Here is a 22,586-nt window from a genome sequence, read left to right on the forward strand (position 1 = left end):
CTCCTGCAGCCCTGCTGGACAGGTGGATACAGACTGTGCTTTCACAGGGTGGCCCTGTGACTCATTAGCACCAGACTCATTAGCACCTTGACTCATTAGCACCAGAATCGCCTTCTGGGAGAAATAAAAACCCAGCTTACAAAACTAATGCTGCTATTGAATTCCTCCTGCCCGTGGATTCGGGAATGTTTTGACAGACACCCTCACTGAGGTCAGCTTCTGGACCTGGAACTCAAGTGGGGTTCTTGAGGACCCCATTGATAGAGGAGATACTCCCTTGAGAAAGTATGGAGGTTTGAAAGAAAATGGCCCTCAGAGTGAGCAACACTATTAAGAGGTGTGGCCTTGTTGGAGGAAGTATGTCACTGTGGGGGTGGGCTCTTAGGTCCCTTTTGCTCAAGTTATGGCCTGTGTGACACAGTTGCTTCTTCTGCCTGCGGATCAGGACATAGAACTCTCAGCTCCTTCTCCAGCACCATGTCTGCCTGCATACCACCATGTCCCATCCTGAAGAAAATGGGCTAACCCTCTGAAACTGTAAGTCAATCCCTGTGTGAGTTGCTGTGATCATGGTTCTCTTCACAGCAATAGAGACCCTAAGACAGAAGGGGAGGGAGGAAACAGGACAGGGCAGGAGAGGAACTTAGAGAAGAACGTGAAGTGAAGACAAGTCCTTCACTGGAGGATGCCTTCAGCCCCGCCCTACGAGGAGCCCAGAATGTGGGCTGTATCTTGGGTTTGCTATATCTTGATGCAGAGCACTGGCCATTCTGTGCCCAACCCCTGGAAACACTTAATCCTTTCATTATCTATTGGGCAATCGAGAGCTGAATCCACACCAACCATAGACACAAGGCCTTGATTTGTTGTGTTATAACCAAAGGGAATATGGCCTACCAACAAGCCTTCATCCTGAATACAGCATTGACACTATGGGACGGCTTATTGGCTGCTCTCTTAAGATTTCCCAGTGCGTTCTAAGATCTGTGCTTGCTGTCCTGGTTGTTTCAGATGACATTTCTTTCCTTGGGCACTGAGACCCATGGATACCCAGCAGCCCTCAATCAATTTTGAACACCCTCAGTCACACTGGTCACAATATGAATCCTGCATATCCAACTCCATTCTTGCCTTTAGTTAGAAATAAATTAAAGCTCAGGATAAATACTCTAGCAGGAAATAAAAACAACACACTTTACCAAGGAAGAGGTAGTCATTTCCCCTAAGGGGTGAGTAGGCCTGCCTTGCTCTGCTCTGGATCAGGCACTAAACGTGCGTAAGCCTTTACTGAGACAGATGACTTATGGATGCTGTGCCATGTTTGTTTTGTTAAGCCTGCAGAGACAATTATTTACTCAATCAGATTGAAAGTGTTATCATAACATAACTGAAAGCCAAAAGTGTATTCTTCTATGCTTGCCCGCGCCCAGCTATGTTGACTTCATCATATTGGGAACAATATGAATCTTACTTTGGCTCTAACTTTCAGTGACCACTTAGGAAAAAAATCACAAGACATGTTGTTCTCAACAGCCTTTATGGTGCTTCTTCTAAGTGCTCCCAACCCGAGTCCTATCCCTTATTTCGAACTCGGCCCCTTGACCCAGGAAGAGGAGCTAGTGTTTCAGCTTACAGACAGCTTACAGCTGTCTTTTTCACTGGTGAGCCTTTGGGGGCTGGGAGCAGACTTGAACCCTCCAAGGAGATCTACTAGACATCCACCGTCTGAGGATGAGACCTGAGAATAACATGGCCAGTTACACACCGTGAACATGAGCCTACTCAGGGATGCTTTCCAGGAGGTAGAAGGTAGGCAGAATCAGATCACTCCATCAGAGTTCCTGAGCGTGGACTCTCCCACTCTACAGGGTTCCTGAGTGCGGACTCTTCACTCCACCAGGGTTCCTGAGTGCAGACTCTCCACTCCACCCAGGCTCCTGAGTGCCGACTCTCCACTCCACCCAGGCTCCTGAGTGCCGACTCTCCACTCCACCCAGGCTCCTGAGTATGATCTCTCCCACTCCACCGGGGCTCCTGAGGGCAGACTCTCACAGTCCACCTGGGCTCCTGAGTGCCGACTCTCCACTCCACCCAGGCTCCTGAGTGCCGACTCTCCACTCCACCCAGGCTCCTGAGTATGATCTCTCCCACTCCACCGGGGCTCCTGAAGGCAGACTCTCCACTCCACCCAGGCTCCTGAGTGCCGACTCTCCACTCCACCCAGGCTCCTGAGTATGATCTCTCCCACTCCACCGGGGCTCCTGAGGGCAGACTCTCCACTCCACCCAGGCTCCTGAGTGCCGACTCTCCACTCCACCCAGGCTCCTGAGTATGATCTCTCCCACTCCACCGGGGCTCCTGAGGGCAGACTCTCACAGTCCACCTGGGCTTCTGAGTGTGGACTCTCCACTCACAGGGGCTCCTGAGTGTGGACTCTCCTACCTTTCAGTGCATCTTTTATCTAGCAGCCCCACTGTCTCTTCTAAATTAAGGATTCAAGGATGCAACCAGGTTTCTGGAGTAGTTACACAGCATTCTGTGAAGTATAAGTCCCAGAAAATAGACTAGTGCCTGTTTTGAATATATTCCATAAATCCTTCCAGATGATCAAAATATTTCTCTAGAAATTTGAGAAAAAAATGTAAGTTTGAGCCTGGCATGGTGCACACTGGTAATTCCAGCACTGGAAAGGCTGTAGCAGGGGGATTGAGAATTTGAGGTCAGCCTGGATTACCTAGTAAAGATCTGAATAAGCAAAACAACCAAATTTGGTATCATAAAAATACAAAATAGCCCATCTTAAAACCCATGTTAACACATGGCAAAACTCAGACGTGTTCTCGTTACTGTTTGCTATGGGATGTGTGCGTGTCAGAGCCATCCAGAAAGAAGTTGGGTTCCATGGCAACATTCACACCTCTGTGGTCAGCAGGTTCCTTCTATGGCATCCCGGCAGCACGGTACAGCCTTCTCAAGACACTGAATCCCGAAACCCCCGTCTTTCCATGCAGTCCTCCCTCGGTCTCTCATCCTACAAAGCCACGGGCTGGCTCAGAGCCTGTAGGCAAATGTTGGTCCAGTGCCTCTAGCTGCTGATACAGAAGTTCTAAGGACCAAGAAACATACATATTAAGTCTACCTGGACTAGTGATGGAGGAGGGGCAAACAGCCTACTTAAAGACACTGTTGTCTGATGCTCTGTGGTGCACCTGCTCAGGCTGGCTCCCATCCATTCCTCTAGTCTTGATCAGTTCCAATGCCATACCCCTCCCTACCTGGAGAGCCCTGGAACACTGAGTGACTGCTGAGTTTGGAATCTATCAATCCTCTGGGGAGGGGGTGGGAAATGCCTTCTTTTGTGGCCAACAACAAAAAATAAACCCTGGGACAGAGACTTAAATCATCATTAACAAGGACTTTTTAAATTGGAAAAATATATTTTTCCTTGAAAAGGACAAAGGCTGTTTAAGTTAGCTGGAGCTTCGAAGCAGGCACCTGACGACTTTTCTTTATTTTCAGTAGTAATTGTTAATGAAGGAATAGGTAAGAAAACGTGAGCTCCTTTTTGTTTCCTGCAGCCGATGTGGGCTGCATTCAATGCCTCTCAGAAAACAGTAAGACATGGTGCCTTGGAAAACCCATCAGATAACGACAGAAAAGTGCCTCCATGTTTCCTTCTGCTATTAACTGCTAGGCAGCCTTCTCAAGTGGGTGTCCAGCTGACTGAACCCTCATGACCAATGAAAACCTGTGAAATCAAGTGCCCGGTCATGAGGTACGCGGATGCTTGGCACTTTTGAGCTCCGCTCTATCTGTTACGTGGTTCTGATTTTCACAGTGATTTTTATGGTGGCGTGTTTTTGGAAGCAAGGTCTCATGCAGCCTCGGCTGGCCTTGAACTCACTATGTAGCCGAGGATGACCCTGTCTCCACCGCACAAGAGCCAGGAGCTTATGCAGTGCTACATACAGAGCTCAGGGCTTCCTGTATGTAGGCAAGCATGCTACTGAGCTGCATCCCCACCCTGTTTTTATGTGTTTATTGCTCTCTTTCTAGCACATGGTGGCCCCTAGTTGCCTACATTTTTCTTGGGTAGGGATTGCCAGCTGCTCAAATCCACACAGCTGTCATGACCTTCAGTTCCCATTCAGAACTTCTGAGGCTCTGTAGCAGGCAAGCAAGAGAATGAAGTCAGCCTCTTTCTAGAGGCAACAAGGCTGCCAGGCACTCACACTCATTGCTGTGAGCAGAGCAGCCCAATGTCTTCCCCTGTAGCCAGGCACTCACACCCATTGCTGTGAGCAGGGCTGCCCTGTGTCCTCCCTGTATGATGGTTATACCTGCTGTCTTAGAATGTCATTCCTTGCACCTAAGAGCCAAGTGTGAGTGAGGTGTTGGTACCAGACTGAGCCATTCCCCCTCGAAAGACTCTGGGAAAGGTTCCTCTTTATCCTTTCCTGGTTTCTGGCATTTACTAAACATCCTTAGTTTGTGTTTGCATCCTCCAGCCTCTACCTCTGTTGTTCCAGAACTTTCTTCTGGGTTTTCTTCCCATGCCTTTTCTGTTACCTGGATAGCCTCACTGAGCTGAGGAGCTGACCTCATCTGTAGGACCTCTTCTCATCCCATTCCTCCGCAACCTTTTAAAACATCCTCTTTACAAATGAAAGATCACGGCTGAGGTTCGAGGTGGATATGGACCAAGTTTGTGTCTTGAGGTTCCTTTCAAAATCTTCATTCTAGAACAACCTAACCTTGACAATGGGGATCACAAAGGTGCATGTCTCCAAAAGGTGACAATCATGACAGGTGCCCTGAAGAACTCCTTCCCTGTTCACTTCTTGGCTTAAAGTGTTCCCCCTGCTCAAAATAATTTCTCAACAACTTGACTCAATCTTCAAGACTGTGTCTTGAAATCTCAAATAGTCATGAGGAGGCCAGCACACATTTGAGTCATCTGGCTTCAGAATATAAGAGGCCTTCCACAAAACCATCTGCCCCAGGAATTGGGGGTAGTTGGGAAAGAGAATATTTCTTTGAGAAGCTGCTGTTGCTTCTGTAAAAGTTTGCACTCCTCGGGTGCTGTGCTTCTGCTCCACACTGTGGTTAATTTGCCTCTTCCTTGAAGTTGTTCTCCGTGGGGGATGCAGTGAGACATGGATGGAGAAAGGGGAAAGCTTGGGGCTGCGAACATCAACAGGAGGTGTGTGATCAATCCTCAAAACTCAAGTAGAGAGCAGGGCGTGGTGGCATGTGTTCGTAAACCCAGGTGCTGGCGAGGCAGAGACAGGTGACTAACTGCCAAGTCCCGGGTCCCAGTGAGAGACCCTGCCTCAAAAAATAAGGAGGTAGGCTCTTAAGGAATAACTCCTGAGTTTGACTTCTCCCCTCACACGCACACACACACATGTGCAGGGGAGATAGAGAGGATGGATCACCAAGGAGCAGTGGGGTTGAAAGGTAGGCAGCCCACATGTCGTTAATGCAAGTATACCATGCACCCATGTGACAAACTGAGATTGCCCACACTTTAGGATTCCATGTGACAAATGGGGCTCAACTGAGGACTGTGCTCGAAAAGATTCTGCGGCTGCATCTGGGCAATACGGGCAGAGGGCCACAAGCGTGCCACGGTGCAACACACAAGCGTCTCCGGTGACTCACGCCACAGATTTGTTGTTCCTGCATGGAGCTTTTAAAGGACCGTTCCTTAAACGTGTTGTTGCCAGACATAGGTAGCAGATTTTCCTTCTCAGGTGTAAAAATACACCAACAACAAAGTCACAGAAAGGAGTTATTTCCGTGCCTCGCTCTCCCCTTATTTCTAAAGACATCTGGTAGTGTAATGCACACGTCTTGTGATTTTGAATCATAGCTTCTCCCAGGCGAGGCACTCACATCTATTTATACATGCTTGGCATTGGTTGTGTAACGCGGGTTGCTGAGTCTGGGCCAAATCGAAGCTAAGTGAGTTGGAGTTGATTTTGATAAATGATGGGAGTTAGGTGTGAGGGTCTTCTAGCCCCGTTCTGTCCCACAGGACAGTCGCAGCGCTGTGGGTATTACTCCAAGCTTCGCCACCCTAAGGTCTCCTCGAATGCAGGGATCATGATTCCTAACTCCAATCTCAGACAGGTGCAAGACAATTTGAGTCTGGGGATGGAGCAGCAGTGGTCCAGGCAAAGCCAGAGGTGACTACAGGAAACCATCCTTGCATGTTCTGTGGGCAGAGTCCTGGCAAAAAATAGTGATGCTTGCATGAGGAGGACACTGCTCAGGAAACCCAGCTCCAAATACTAAGGACAGACACCTGACGTCTCCAGGGCCCAGCCACTCTGAAGATGCCAAACAAGGAAACATGACACTCTGAAAAGTCAGTGTGACTTCCAGGCCTCTAAGACAGCCTAGGGACTCAGACCTGTTCCTGCAGCACCATCTTCAAGAGTCCAGGAGAGCCAGCCAAGGTCATCTAACCTCGCTGGCATGCCGTGAGCACATCAGAAGGGACCTGAGAGGCACTCAGTGGAACTGTGCTCTTGAGAGAAAGGGTATTTCACTAGCAGCCTAAAGTCAGTGGGTCTGAAAGGGAACAAAAGCCCCCTTCCTAGGTCCTCTAAAAAGGAAGTCTGCATGGGGCCAAGCAAGGCAAGCTCCAGATAAGAGCTCTCAGCTCCCCCAAGAAGAGATGGGCAAGATGTACAGGACATGAGACTGTCCCTTCCTAGGCCGGGCAGGAGACAACAAAGTGGAGGGATGTACCTTGAAATCTATTTAATCTGGTGTAATAAAGTCAGGTGGCAGTCAGAGGTGATGCGGGTGGAGCTCAGCTGGTAGTGTGCCCAGCACACACAAAGCCATGGTTGGATTCCCCTGCACTGTGGTAAATTGGGTGTGGTGGAGCAAACCCAGAACCACAGCACCAGGAGAGGTAAAAGGGTCAGACCCATGAGCACCCTCAGCTGCACAGTGAGTTCAAGGACAGTGTGAGGCAGGAGACCCTGATGAAAAAGGAAAGTCGTGGTGTGGAAGCCAGTGGAATTTCTATTAAAGTCTGCAGTAGACATGTTTATGTGTGTGTATGTGTATGTGGGTGGGGGTCGGTGTTATAGCAAGGGTGAGCTATGGGAGTAGACACTGCAGTGGGTTGGGGTCACTTTCTGTGGGGAACGCCTCACAGAAGACTGTCTTGAAGCAGGTCTACTTCTCAATGTCACAATGCCTGGCAAAGTCTACACTTTGCTAACACAGCCCTTGTTCAGCAAGTCTTCGTTGCTCTGAGTTCTAAGTGGCTGTGGCTACTGTTGATTTGAAAAGTAGAAACAGAAGCCTAAATTAGCACATTTTTTATTGTTTCTTCCTTGATAAGCATCAGATTCCATGTGGAAGCTCATTTGGCTAGACTCAGCTGTGTGTTTATTCCAGAAAGTAGGGGAGAAGCCAATGACCAAGTGATTTCAGAGCCAGAGGAAGGAACTTGGGTGACTTCAATGCTGTCATGCTGTGTAGCAATTCGACGATGTTTGCAGCCACAGACTGTGTCTGAACAAGACTAGGGCTTGTCCTCTACAGGGCTCAGTAGTTAAAAATATATGCAGGCTTGGGAAAAAAGGTTAAAGTCCTTAAAATAAAAAAAAGAAAGAGAGTAGTTGGGTGTGGTGGTACACACCTTTAATCCCATTACTTGGGAGACAGAGGTAGACTCACCTCTGTAACTTCAAAGTGTCACTTCAAGCACACACTTTTAATCCCAGCACTGGGGAGGCAGAGACAGGCAGTTCACTGTGAGTTCAAGGACAGCCTGGTCTACAGAGTGAGTTCCATGACAAAGATATACAGAAACCCTGTCTCAAAAAGCCAAAAATAAAAGAAATAGAGTTTAAAATAAAGCCGCATAAAGATGGAAAACACACAGAGAATCTGGATACCGTATGTTACTATGTTCTCTTTGAATTGTTTGAATGCTGAGGAAGGAGCAACAGCTGCTAAAAGATATTTGCTTATAAATGCTGCTGAATTAATCCAAGATAGGTATTTTGAAAATGCCTTGACTTCAAAGTTGAAGTCAAAAGGTATGTTACTTTGGAGAAGAGATTTTGCTTTTGTTACCACAGGAAATAAGAGGCTGTGGGGTCATTCTGAGTTAAGAAAAATCAGGTTAGATCAAGGAAGACCACCTGAGAAATCTCCAGTAGGAACAGATGACCCAGATGTCTGAGTTCTACATCCAGAACAGATTCAAGATGCTGCCTGAGATGATCAAGCCTCACAGGATACTCCAGTCAGGACTTGATCATAACTTTAAATTTTCTTTAGGTCCCCATAAGATTATCAGCTCTCCCAACTGGCCAGAAGTAGCCTGGAATACTACGCCCACATTCCCAACAAATGGACTATGAATATTTTCCTTGGTTTAAAAAAAAGAGGGGGAAATGGTGGGGGACAAGTCTGTATTCTGTCAATTATGTTTTAAATAAACATTGATTGGCCAGTAGCCAGACAGGAAGTAGAGGTGGGGAAAGGAAAATAGGAGTATTCTGGGAAGAAGGAAGCCCATTCCTACTGCAGTCCTTCCCAGACCACAGAAGAAGCAGGATGTGATTACCTCGCTGAACAAGGTACTGAGCCATGTGGCTATCATAGATAAGGATAATGGGTTAATATAAGGTACAAGAGCTAATAAGAAGCCTGAGCTAATGGGCCAATCAGTTTATAATCTTATGGAGACCTCTGTGTGATTTTCTTTGGGGCTAAATGGCTGCAGGAACTGAGCAGGACATAAACCCCAACAAAGCAGGCCCTCATGTTACATTAAAGGCTTGGTCACCAGCCTACATGAGGCAGTAGAGCATCTGACTGGCAGGACCTAGTGGGAGGCCATTAGACCACTGGGGGGGAGCTTCTCCTTGAGGAACATGATGTGATCCTGATCCATTTCTTTCTCTCTCTGGCTTCTCAGCTGGAATGATGTATTCAGCTTTGTGTGTCCAACCATGATAAAGTGTGTAGTCACAGGCCCAAGGCAACTGAGGTAACTATGGAGTGAAACCACAAGCCTTCCCTCCTTCTAAGCTACGGCTCTCAGTTGTTCTGTTATGGTAGAAAGACACTGGCACATGCAACCAGATACGTCAAGGGCCATGTGGTTCACCGAGGGTCTGTGCCGGGAAACTGTAGAGAAACATTACTTGTTTAAAAAGTGAAGAGGTCAGCAATTAGTTTTAAAGAAGAGTGAAAAGGTTAGGAGATAGCTCATTGGTATTGCTTTTTGTGCAAGCCTGACCACTGGAGTTCATATCCCCAGAATCCTTGGAAAAGACAGCTACAGTGAGCATGTATGAGCTCAGGAAATGGAATACTGAAAAGGGAGAACCCATGCAAGCTCATGGACCAGCTGGCCTATGGTACACAGCAGTGAACAGATCCTGTTCCAGATGAGCTAGCCTATGGTACATAGCAGTGAACACCAGACCCTGTTCCAAATGAGCTAACCTAAGGCACATAGCAGTAAACACCTGACCCTGTTCCAAATGAGCTAGCCTGTGGCACATAGCAGTGGACACCAGACCCTGTATCAAATGAGGTAGGAAGGAAAAGACTGACACCTGAAGGTACTCACTAGCCTCCATATGTGAGGTCCACACATGTACCCACACACAATAAGATGTGTGCACGTGTGTATGCATGTGTACATACACACATTCACTCAAACACTCACACTCTTACACGTATACACTCATCTGTCTCTTACACATCACACACACTCCTCTCTCTCACACCACAGATTCTACACTCACCTCTCTCCCTTCTCTTTCCCTTCTCTCTCTCTCTCTCTCTCTCTCTCTCTTTCTCTCTCTCTCTCTCACACACACACACACACACAAAGAGTTATACATCACCTCTCTCCCTTCTCTTTCCCTTCTCTCTCTCTCTCTCTCTCTCTCTCTCTCTCTCTCTCTCTCTCTCACATACACACACACACACACACAAAGAGTTATACATCACCTCTCTCCCTACCCCCTCTCTCTCTTTCACACACACACACATGCACACTCACACACACACAGTTATACACCACCTCTTTCTCTACCTTCCACACAAACACACACAGAGACACACTCAGTCATTCATACACAGTCTTACACTGAACTCACTCTCTCTTTCACATGCACACACACACACACATACACACAGAGTTATACATCACCTTTCTCCTTACCCTCTCTCTCACACACAAACACACACACAGTCATTCATACACAATCTTACACTGAACTCTCTCCCTCTCTTTTTCTTACACACACACACACACACACACACACACACACACACACACACACTATAAAGAATTGACAGACAAAGAAGAAAGCAGGAGTTATGAGCAAATGTGTTAGCCTTAATTTGTTAGTGTTTGTAGCCTGCTATCACCAGGACCTACACAAGCACAGAGTGACTCAAGTCCATGTTTTCTGTCATTCAAACATTTTCTATGAGTTTTTAGGAAAAAGACTCATAAACAAAATGCATAGAAATTTGTGAGCGATTTCTTGATTATGGTTTTTTATTGAAAAACTTTCATCTGTATGATATTTTAAAGCTTCTAGGATTGATTCTGAAAAAACAAAGACATAAATCGTGCTGCCTTTCCAGAATTTGTGATGATGTGAGACTTGCTGGGTTTAATGGATCTCATGTACACATACATACATATATGCAATTATATGTATGTATGTATGTGGTGCTAGAGATTGAACCTACTCTATTGAGCATGCTGAGCAAACCTTCTAACCACTGAACTACATTGCAAAAATATTTTTTGAGCAGTGTCTTTCTCAGGCTGGCCTTGAACTTGTGAATTTCCTGCTTCAGCCTCCCACGTGCTGGGTGGGATTACAGGTATGCACCACCATGTCCGGCTTTAACTTAGCTTCCTGTCTAAGGCTTTCATAACCCCACCAGGAAAGGAAGCTTCAGAAGCTGCAGTAGATGAAAAGTTTGGCTTGATCGATGGTGTAAACATGGTCAGACTGTAAATATGTGTGGATCAATTTTGATAAAATTTTAACAAACTTGCACAAGTCTCAAACCCAAAGGCACACTGTTCTCATTATCAACGAGTAGGTAAAACTCTTCCTTAAAAAAAATGGCATTTTCATTTTCAACTATTTGCATTTAAAACTGTGTGTCGCTGTGCACACCTATAATCCCACCATTCGGGAGGCAGAAACAGAGGATCAAGAATTTGAAGCTGTCCTAGGAACACTTTGGCCCTGTCTGAGGAGAAAGATTCACTGTCCGTTCTCTGGTGATGCATTATCTATATAGCGTCATTATGTGCATGAATAAGTTTAACAAAGAGAAATTGTCATTGTCTTCATTCCTTTCCCTATCAGTATCGTTATTGGCTTCATTTTATAATTATTGATAAATCTGATCTTGCCATATGGTAGGAGAGGTGTCAAAATCCAGTCCATTCTGGTTTCAACTACACTAGCTTGAACAGACAGAATTCTGAGGCTGGGGAGTGGTTCTGCCTATTAAAGATGACGTCACTTGTTTCAAAAGAATAATAAGAGCATATAATTTTACTTTAAAATTACCATCAACACTGGCTGGGCTGATGGCTGGCTCAGTGGTTAAGGGGGACCTGGGGTTCTTTCCCAGGGCTCATGTAGGAAAGTTCACAGCTCCCTACAGCTCAAGCTCCTGGGGATTCAGTGGCCTCTTCTGGCCTCTGAGGGCACCCACATTCATGTGTCATACACACACGATACACAGGCATATACATAAGCAGGAATAAATCTTTAGAAAAACTAGCATCAGTGTCGACAGACTCCCCGTGATTACCTTTATCACACAGTAGATATTGTCCACCTAATTCTCTTCATGCTGGCAAGGAACTGTCCTGAGTCCCGCTAGGCACAGCCCCTGTGTTCTGGTGAGACTACTGGCTTCCATGTAGGTTCTCTGGTTTCAGCCCAGGCATAGGTTGGACTGGGGAACCTGGGTGATTTGTTCTGCCATCTTCCTCCTGTCTCTCTCCCCCTTTATCCTAGGAACTAAGTTTCTCTCTGTGTCTGACCCCACACTATCTTGTCCTGGCTCCTCTGCGTCTCCCACTCTGAAGGCTGTGTGACCCGCCTGGGACAGCGGGATTTCAGGTGTAAATAGGACTAGTTTCACTCACTCCAGTTGTCACTTACTAGGCAGACTATCTTAAGCCACCCACGTTTGTAGTAATAGGAGTGGCGGGGCTGTGTCCCCGGCACCCCAGCTGCCTGCTAGCTTAAACTGTATTCTTTTAAACACTGCTTGGCCCATTCTGCTTGGCCCATTAGCTCTAGCCCTTACTGGCTAACTCTGATATCCTGATCAACCCATCTCTAATAAACTGTGTAGCTCCGGTCTTACTGGGAAAGATTCAGCATGTCTGACCTGGTGGCTTGCTTCATTGTGTGTATCTGCCCGGGAGAGCGTAGCCTGGCCTCTCTGAGCTCACTTCCTCTTCCTCCCAGCATTCTGTTCCGTTTACTCCTCCCAACTATGTTTTAACCTATCAGGGCCAAGCAGTTTCTTTATTGCTTAATCAATGAAATCAACATATTGATATATGACACTCCCACATCACTTCCCCTTTTTCTGTTTAAGCAAAAAAAAAGAAAGGCTTTAACTTTAACATAACAAAATTACATATAACAAAACAGTTATTAAGCAAGAATTACAGTTGCAATATTTGTATCTACTTTATCTTTTATCATAACAATGGAAAACTATAACTATCTATCTATTCTTCAACTCCATCAAAGACTTCAGAAGAATACAATATTACCCTTAGGTAAACAAAAAGTAAGCAACTTTTAAAACTCTAGAAATGACAGAGACATCTCGCTGCCTGTACAGTCACCCAAAGTTCCTCTGTACCATTGGGGCATCCATCTTCAGCCTACAGGCCCATAGTTTCCAGCAGAAATTTCCACAAAGCAGGAAATTTCAAAGACAGTTCAGTCACTATCTGCTGTGTCCTGCAGAATGTCTCCCAGACTTTTTCATGAATCAGGAACCCCGAAAGGCCATCTCACCTTTAAGCAAATTTAGCAGTCCTCTCTCTATGGGTTCTTTGTGTCCAGTTTATGCATCAGTCCAGGCAAGAGCAGTTTCTTGCCGAAATGGCTATCAAGCTCCATAAGGATCCTCTTCTATGCCCATCTTCCTCTCAAAGCAGATTGGTGCCGCCAGGAGCAGACATGTCTCATTGTCATGAAAAGTCCTAAGTTATTAAAATATTTTAAATGCCATATTCTGCAGCCTTTGAGAGATATGAAGAATGCCTATCTGAAATATATCTCTATATATCTAGAAAATCTAACTAACATGACTACAAGTTTACTATTATTTTTTTGTTACTTTTTTTTATTGAGAAAAGGAAAAAAAAGTTTCTGCCTCTTCCCAGCCTCCCATTTCCCTCCCCCTCCTCCCAGTCTTCTCCCCCTCCCCCCACTCCTTTCCCCCTCCCTCTCCAGTCCAAAGAGCAGTCAGGGTTCCCTGCCCTGTGGAAAGACCAAGGTCCTCCCCGCTCCGTCCATGTCTAGGAAGGTGAACATCCAAACTGGCTAGGCTCCCACAAAGCCAGTACATGCAGTAGGATCAAAACCCTGTGCCATTGTCTTGGCTTCTCATCAGCCCTCATTGTTTGCCATGTTCAGAGAGTCCAGTTTTATCCCATGCTTTTTCAGTCACAGTCCTGCTGGCCTTGGTGAGCTCCCAATAGATCAGCCCCACTGTCTCAGTGGGTAAGTGCACCCATCGTGGTCTTGACTTCCTTGCTCATCTTCCTCCTTCCACTCCTCATTGGGACCTTGGGAGCTCAGTCCAGTGCTCCAGTGTGGGTTTCTCTCTCTATCTCCATCCATCACCAGATGAAGGTTCTATGGTGATATGAAAGATATCAGTATTGCTATAGGATAGGGTAATTTCAGGTTCCCTATGCACAGCTGCCCAAGGAAATAACTGGGGACATTGCCTTGGGCTCCTGGGAGCCACACTAGGTTCAAGTCTCTTGCCAACCCTAAGGTGGCTCCCTTAACTAAGAATTGTGCTTCCGTGCTCCCCTATCCAGCCTTCCTTTATCCCAATCAACCTGTTTCCCCAAGTTCCCCCATCCTCCCCTTCTCACTTTTCTCTCCCCATCTCCCCTAACCCCCATCCCACCCTACCCCCAAGATCCCAATTTTCTCCCCGGCAATTTTGTCTACTACCCATAGCCAAGAGGATAACTGTATGTTTTTCCTTGGGTTCACCTTCTTCTTTAGCTTCTTTAGGTTCACCAATTGTAGACTCCGTGACCCTTATTTATGGCTAGAAACCAATTATGAGTGAGTACATCCCATGTTCATCTTTTTGGGTCTGGGTTACCTTACTAAGGATAGTGTTTTCTATTTCCATCCATTTGCATGAAAAATTCGAGAAGTCATTGTTTTTTTACCGCAGCATAGTACTCTAATGTGTATATATTCGACAGTTTCTTCATCCATTCGTCCATGGAAGGGCATCTAGGTTGTTTCCAGGTTCTGGCGATTACAAATAATACTGCTATGAACATGGTTGAACAAATGCTTTTGTCATATGAACAGGCATCTCTTGGGTATAATCCCAAGAGTAGTATTGCTGGGTCCAGGGGTAGGTTGATCCCAAATTTCCTGAGAAACCGAAACACTGATTTCCAAAGTGGTTGCACAAGATTGCATTCCCACCAGCAATGGATGAGGGTACCCCTTCCTCCACAGCCTCTTCAGAAAAGGCTATCATTGGTGTTTTTGAATTTAGCCATTCTGACAGGTGTAAGATGATATCCCAAAGTTGTTTTGATTTGCATTTCCCTAATTGCTAAGGAGGTTGAGCATGACCTTAAATGTCTTTTGACCATTTGAACTTCTTCTTTTGAGAATTCTCTGTTAAGTTCAGTGCCCCATTTTTTAATTGGGTTAATTAGCATTTTAAAGTCTAGTTTCTTGAGTTCTCTATATATTTTGGAGATCAGACCTTTGTCTGTTGTGGGGTTGGTGAAGATCTTCTCCCAGTCAGTGGGTTGCCTTTTTGTCTTAGTGACAGTGTCCTTTGCTTTACAGAAGCTTCTCAGTTTCAGGAGGTCCCATTTATTCAATGTTGCCCTTAATGTCTGAGCTGTTGGGGTTACACATAGGAAGCGATCTCCTGTGCCCATCTGATGTAGGGTACTTCCCACTTTCTCTTCTATTAGGTTCAATGTGTTCTGACTGATAGTGAGGTCTTTAATCCATTTGGACTTGAGTTTTGTGTATGGTGATAGATATGGGTCTATTTTCGTTCTTCTACAGGTTGACATCCAGTTGTGCCAGCACCATTTGTTGAAGATGCTTTTTTTCTTCCATTGTATACTTTTAGCTCCTTTATCGAAAATGAGGTGTTCATAGGTTTGTGGGTTAAAATCCGGGACTTCTATACGATTCCATTGGTCGACTTCTCTATTTTTATACCAGTACCACACTGTTTTCATTACTGTAGCTCTGTAGTAGAGTTTGAAGTCAGGAATGGTAATGCCTCTAGAAGATCCTTTATTGTATAGGATTGTTTTGGCTATCCTGGGTTTTTTGTTTTTCCATATAAAGTTGATTATTGTCCTCTCAAGATCTGTCAAGAATTTTAATGGGACCTTGATGGGGATTGCATTGAATCTATAAATTGACTTTGGTAGGATTGCCATTTTTACTATGTTGATCCTCCCAATCCAAGAGCAAGGGAGGTCCTTCCATTTTCTGGTATACTCCTCAGTTTCTTTCTTCAATGCCTTAAAGTTCTTGTCAAATAGATCTTTCACTTTCTTGGTTAGAGTTACCCCAAGATATTTTATGCTGTTTGTGGCTATCGTGAATGGAGAAGCTTCTCTGATTTCCCCCTCTGCTTCCATATCCTTTGTGTATAAGAGGGCGACTGATTTTTTGGAGTTGATCTTGTATCCTGCCACATTACTAAAGCTGTTTATCAGCTGTAAAAGTTCTTTGGTGGAGTTTTGGGGGTCGCTTATGTACACTATCATATCATCTGCAAATAACGAAAGTTTCACTTCTTCCTTTCCAATTCGAATCCCCTTGAACCCCTTATGTTGTCTTATTGCTATTGCTAGAACTTCAAGCACTATATTGAAGAGGTATGGTGAGAGTGGACAGCCTTGCCGTGTTCCTGAGTTCAGTGGGATAGCTTTGAGTTTCTCTCAGTTTAATATGATGTTAGCTGTCGGCTTGCTATATATAGCTTTTATTATATTTAGGTATGACCCTTGTATCACTAATCTCTCCAATACTTTTATCATAAAGGAATGTTGAATTTTGTCAAATGCTTTTTCAGCATCTAATGAAATGATCATATGATTTTTTTCTTTCAGTTTATTTATATGATGGATTACATTGATAGATTTTTGTATGTTGAACCAGCCCTGCATCTCTGGGATGAAGCCTGCTTGATCATAATGGATAATTTTTCTAATGTGTTCTTGGATTCGGTTTGCCAGTATTTTGTTGAGGATTTTTGCATCGATGTTCATGAGTGACATTGGCCTGTAATTCTCTTTCCTGGTTGATTCTTTGTGTGCTTTTGGTATTAGAGTAACTGTAGCTTCATAAAAGGAATTTGGCAATGACTCTTTTGTTTCTATATTGTGAAATACATTAAGGAGTATAGGTAGTAGGTGTTCTTGGGAGTTCTGGGAGAATTCTGCATTGAAACCATCTGGTCCTGGGCTTTTTTTGGTAGGGAGGTTTTTGATAACAGCTTCTAATTCTTCGCGACTAACAGGTCTATTTAGATTGTTCACCTGGTCCTGGTTTAACTTTGGTATACTGTATTTATCAAAAAGTGTCCATTTCCTTTACATTTTCCAGTTTTGTGGTATACAGGCTTTTGTAATAAGATCTAATGATTCTCTGAATTTCCTCTGTGTCTGTGGTTATGTCCCCCTTTTCATTTCTGATCTTATTAATTTGCATATTCTCTCTCTGCCGTTTGATTAGTTTGGATAGGGGTTTATCAATCTTGTTGATTTTCTCCAGGAACCAGCTTTTTGTTTCATTGTTTATTTGGATTGTATTCTGAGTTTCTATTTTGTTGATTTCCACCCTCAGTTTGATTTTTTCCAGTCTTCTACTCCTCCTAGGTGAGTCTGCTTCTTTTTTTTCTAGAGCTTTCAGGTGGGCTGTTAAGTCTCCAATGTGTGCTTTCTCTGTTTTCTTTAAGTGGGCACTTAGTGCTATGAACTTTCCTCTTAGGACTGCTTTCATCGTGTCCCATAAGTTTGAGTATGTTGTCTCTTTATTTTCATTGAATTTAAGGAAGACTTTAATTTCTTTCTTTATTTCTTCCTTAATCCAGGTATGATTCAGTAGTTGACTGTTCAGTTTCCATGACTTTGTAGGCTTTCTGGGGATAGCCTTTTTGTTGAATTCTAACTTTAATCCTTGGTGATCTGATAAGACACAGGTGGTTACTAATATTTTTTGTAACTGTGTAAGTTTGCTTTGTTACCGACTATGTGGTCAATTTTCGAGAAGGTTCCATGAGCTGCAGAGAAGAAGGTATATTCTTTCCTATTTGGGTGGAATATTCTATAGATGTCTATTAAGTCCAATTGATTTATTACCTCCATTAATTCTCTAATTTCTCTGTTAGGTTTTTGTCTGATTGACCTGTCCATTGGTGAGAGAGGAGTGTTGAAGTCTCCTACTATTAGTGTGTGTGGTTTGATGGCTGCCTTGAGTTTTAGTAGTGATTGTTTTACGTACGTGGGTGCTTTTACATTAGGGGCATAGATATTTAGGTTTGAGACTCCATCTTGATGAATTGTTCCTGTTATGAGTATAAAATTTCCCTCTCCATCTCTTCTGATTGATTTAAGTTTGAAGTCAACTTTGGTAGAGATTAGTACGGCCACATCTGATTGTTTCTTAGGTCCATTTGCTTGATAAGCCTTTTCCCAGCCCTTTACTCTGAGTAGGTGCCTGTCTTTGTGGTTGAGGTGTGTTTCTTGTATGCATCAGAATGTTGGATCCTGTTTTCTTATCCAATCTCTTAGCCTGTGCCTTTTTATAGGTGAGTTGAGCCTATTGACATTAAGTGATATTAATGACCAGTGGTTGTTAACTCCGGTCACTTTTTTAGTAGTAGAGTTTGTGTTTTTCCCTTGTTTGAGTTGTGTTGGTGATGGGTCTCTAGATGTCTGAGTTGTTGTGGTCATTGTTGGACTCCTTGGTTAGTGATTTTCCTTCTATTACTTTCTGTAAGGCTGGATTTGTGGCTACATATTGTTTAAATTTGTTTTTATCCTGGAAAATATTGTTTTCTCTATTTTTAGTAAACGAAAGCTTGGCCGGGTATAGTAGTCTGGGCTTGCATCCATGGTCTCTTAGTTTTTGCAGTACATCTATCTAGGACCTTCTGGCTTTCATGGTTTCCATAGAGAAGTCAGGTGTAAGTCTGATAGGTTTACCTTTATAAGTAACTTGGTACTTTTCCTTTGCGGCTCTTAATATTCTTTCTTTATTCTGTATGCTTTGTGTTTTGATTATTATATGGCGAGGACATGTTTTTTTTTTTTTTTGATCCAGCCTATTCGGTGTTCTGTATGCTTCTTGAACCTTTATAGGTACATCTTTCTTTAGGTTTGGAAAGTTTTCTTCTATAATTTTATTAAATATATTTTCTGGACCATTGAGCTGCACTTCTCCTTCTTCTACTCCAATTATTCTTAGGTTTGATCTTTTTATTGTGTCCCATATTTCCTGAATGTTTTGTGATGAGAATTTGCTGGACTTGCTGTTTTCTTTGATCAGTGCATTTATTTTTTCTATGTTATCTTCAGAATCTGAGATTCTTTCCTCTATCTCTTGTATTCTGCTCGTTATGCTTGTTTCTGTAGTCTCTATTCATTTACCTAGATTTTCCATGTCCAGCCGGCCCTCTGTTTGTGTTTTCTTCTTTGCCTCCATTTCAGTTTTCAAGTCTTGAACTGTTTCCATATCTGCTTGATTGTTTTTCCTTGGTTTCCTAGGGTATCATTCACTGATTTATTCAATTCTTCAAACTTTCTGTTATACTTCTCATCCATTTCTATACTGGCGTTTTTTACATGCTGTTTAAGGGCCTCTATCACTTTCATAAAGCCAATTTTTTCTACTTCTTTTTGATTAAGGTGTTCATTTCCTCCTGTTGTGAGGTCACTGGGTTCTGGTGGTTTCATGTTGTTTTTCAGATTGTTGGGTGAATTCTTGCATTGGCGCCTGCCCATCTTTTCTTCCGAATGCTCCCCTATGGATCTTCTTTTACAGGATCAGGTCTCCTTTCCCACTGATGTACCTTCCCAGTGATGTCACTCCCCAGTGATGGCTCTTCTGGTTCCCAGATTGGATCTCCGTGCTGCTTGGGTAGCTCGTAAACAAAGGGCCTACCTTGCTTGCTGCAGGCAGGGTATTGAGACAAAGGAACTTCCACCCTTCTGGTTGCCCTCCCGATTTGGATTCAGTCCCGGTCCCAGCACCCGAACAGGCTGAGCTGGGAGATGTTATGTGGCCAAAGAGGGGAGGGAGGCAGACAGGGGGGGAGGTTCTGGATGCAAGCTGGGTGGGATAGGAAGAGAGAGGAGGTATCAGGCAGTATAGCCCCTGCAGGATGACCAGGAAGTGTAGGAGGGATGAGGAATGTCTGAGTTCCCTGTTGCGGGCTGCTGCCGCACTCACTCACCCCAATGAGGGCTCTCCCGGTGCCCAGATCAGATCTGGATCTCCATGCTGCTTGGGTAGCTTGTAAACAAAGTGCCTACCTTGCTTGCTGCCGGCAGGCTATGGAGACAAAGGAACTACCGCCCTCCCAATTGGATTCAGATTCAGTCCTGTCCCAGCGCCCAAACAGGCTGAGCTGGGAGGTGGGGATACAAGAATCATCTTTGGGCTTGTCTGGATACAAGCCCAAAGATGACTCTCTTGGTGCCCAGATCATATCTGGATCTCCCTGCTGCTTGGGTAGCTCATAAACAAAGGGCCTACCTTGCTTGCTGTAGGCAGGCTATGGAGACCAAGCTTTACTATTATTGATGATTATCCATTAACAACCTATATTTCTTAATTATACAGTACATTTTTAAATGAACTACACAATCACAATACCTTAATCAAGATCAAGAAATACATATACATATAACAAAATTGACCTTAAAATCCATACCAATGCAAATTATTCATATCTATATCATTTCCCCCTTTAAATGTAAAAGAAAGTTTATAAACCATATTTGGGAACATGGGCACAGTTTTTTCTCTCCAACCTGCTTCCTGCTGAATGGGGGCGTCGTTAATTAGGTCTTTCATGGTATAACCTGTGTGCTAGTTTCATCTCAGTTGGCAGTTGAGCGAAGCAATTTTCTGAAGGCGTTCACAGCAACCCTTTAGGAGGGCATGGTCCATCATACCATATCAGAATAGAAGAAATGAACAGGGTCTCATCCTCTGTGAAAACAAAAGAAGACCCTCTCCAAAGCATCATATCCTTAGACCCAAATTTTGAAATCGTAATACCCTTATATCCATTCTGGTTTAGCTTGGCAGCCCATGTAATGAAATGTCTCTCTGTACTTAGCTCCTTCACAGTCAAAAATTTTAAAGAAAACACAATGTACATAATCCAGACTCTCTGTGAATTTTCCATTTTTACGCGGCTTATTTTTACTTTATTTCTCTTAATCTATAACTATCTGTATTCTGTCTCTTTAAAGACTTTACCTTTTTTTAAAAAAAGTCATTAATTTTATTCTCTATATTCTTTTTCTTCTCTCTCTCAAGCCTACGTACATTCATCCAACAGTGTGGTCTTTTATGTCTGAATCTGTTTTATTGTGAATCTGTAACATTTTTTTACTATCCAGGAGCATTTCTTAAAATGTTAAGCAGTTCTTAAAAACTTAAGTTGCACCATGTACAGGTAATACGGTACTGCCTGTGTCCTGCCCAATCAAAACCTTAAATGAGCCATTATTACAGTAATTACGGTAGTTCCTGCCTGAGGTCAGCATGGAGCAGCCGTGCCTGCCTCAGATCCATTTGGTGCCCCTGAGCTGCGCACAGTTCCAGGCACACAGCAAGTCCACATTGGCGCTGCAGTCAGCAGTTTAATTCTGAGACTGAGCGTGCAGCACAGAAACTCTTTTCATCCAAGTTACAGCAAAATCTGACACACAGAGCACTGCACAGTCTGAAAACACATCTCTGTATGTCGGCAGGAATCCGCCATGCTCTTCCACCTGCCTAAGCCTGATTCTGCCTTCTGCCCAGGTGCAGGCGGGGAGCGCTGAGCCATCAGCATGGTCTCAGAGCACTCTCCTTCCAATCCCAAGTGGGAACACAAACATCCAGTCCCCTAAAAGCCTTTGAAATGTTTAAAGCCAGAGTTCACGTTGGCAGCACAGCCCCAAGAAGCCATGCTTTAAAATGACGCAGCGTTTTTTTCTGCTGCTGATGCCAAATCAGGAAATCTCTCTACAGCATGCCACCAACAAACAGCAAAAATCTGTGTTAAACTCTCTCTCCCTTATTTTTAAGCCTTCTCAGGTTTTTAAGTGGATTTAGTCCATCACGTTGGGTGCCACTCTGTAGTAATAGGAGTGGCGGGCTATATCCCCGGCACCTGGCTGCCTGCATGGCTAGCTTTACCCGAAATAATTACACAGAAACTGTATTCTTTTAAACACTGCTTGGCCCATTCTGCTTGGCCCATTAGCTCTAGCCCTTACTGGCTAATTCTGATATCCTGATCAACCCATCTCTAATAAACTGTGTAGCTCCGGTCTTACTGGGAAAGATTCAGCATGTCTGACCTGGCGGCTTGCTTCATCGTGTGCATCTGCCCGGGAGAGCGGAGCCTGGCCTCTCTGAGCTCACTTCCTCTTCCTCCCAGCATTCTGTTCTGTTTACTCCTCCCACCTATGTTTTAACCTATCAGGGCCAAGCAGTTTCTTTATTGCTTAACCAATGAAGTCAACAGATTGATATATGACACTCCCACATCACACGTTCTCAGTCTCAATGTTTCCATCTGTTGAATGGGGTGGATTTTAAGGATAACCAGTTACTTGCTTGGAAAAACCTGTCTTGTATTGTCTCAAAGAATCACCATTTGGCTCCTGGCTTTGGCTGTCTTTAGGGATCCACACTAAGCTCTAGGCAAAGGTTTTGCCATACGGCACACTCTAACAGTGCCCCTGTCAGGCAACTGAGCTGCAGAGTAGACTGTGCTCCAGGCTGTGAGGACTAGGGCTCAGATCCATCAGCGATGTCTGCTGGGAAAGAAGGATTTAAGGGTGTCATTCAATGGCTTCCTAGTTGTAGTGTCTGTTTTTGCCCCAGTTACCAAAGCTAAGAGGTGCCTGGCACTTGCAGGCTCCCCTTTGCCTACGTGCATGGCCCAAACTGGAGATAGAATCTGGCAATTCAAGCAAAGGAAAATACAGCAATTGGCTGTTTTGAAGGAAAGCTGTTGGAGAGGTGGGACCATGCCAACTTATCAAGAGCTGCTTG

This window comes from Microtus pennsylvanicus, chromosome 10 (assembly GCF_037038515.1).
Source record: "Microtus pennsylvanicus isolate mMicPen1 chromosome 10, mMicPen1.hap1, whole genome shotgun sequence".
Taxonomy (NCBI): domain Eukaryota; kingdom Metazoa; phylum Chordata; class Mammalia; order Rodentia; family Cricetidae; genus Microtus; species Microtus pennsylvanicus.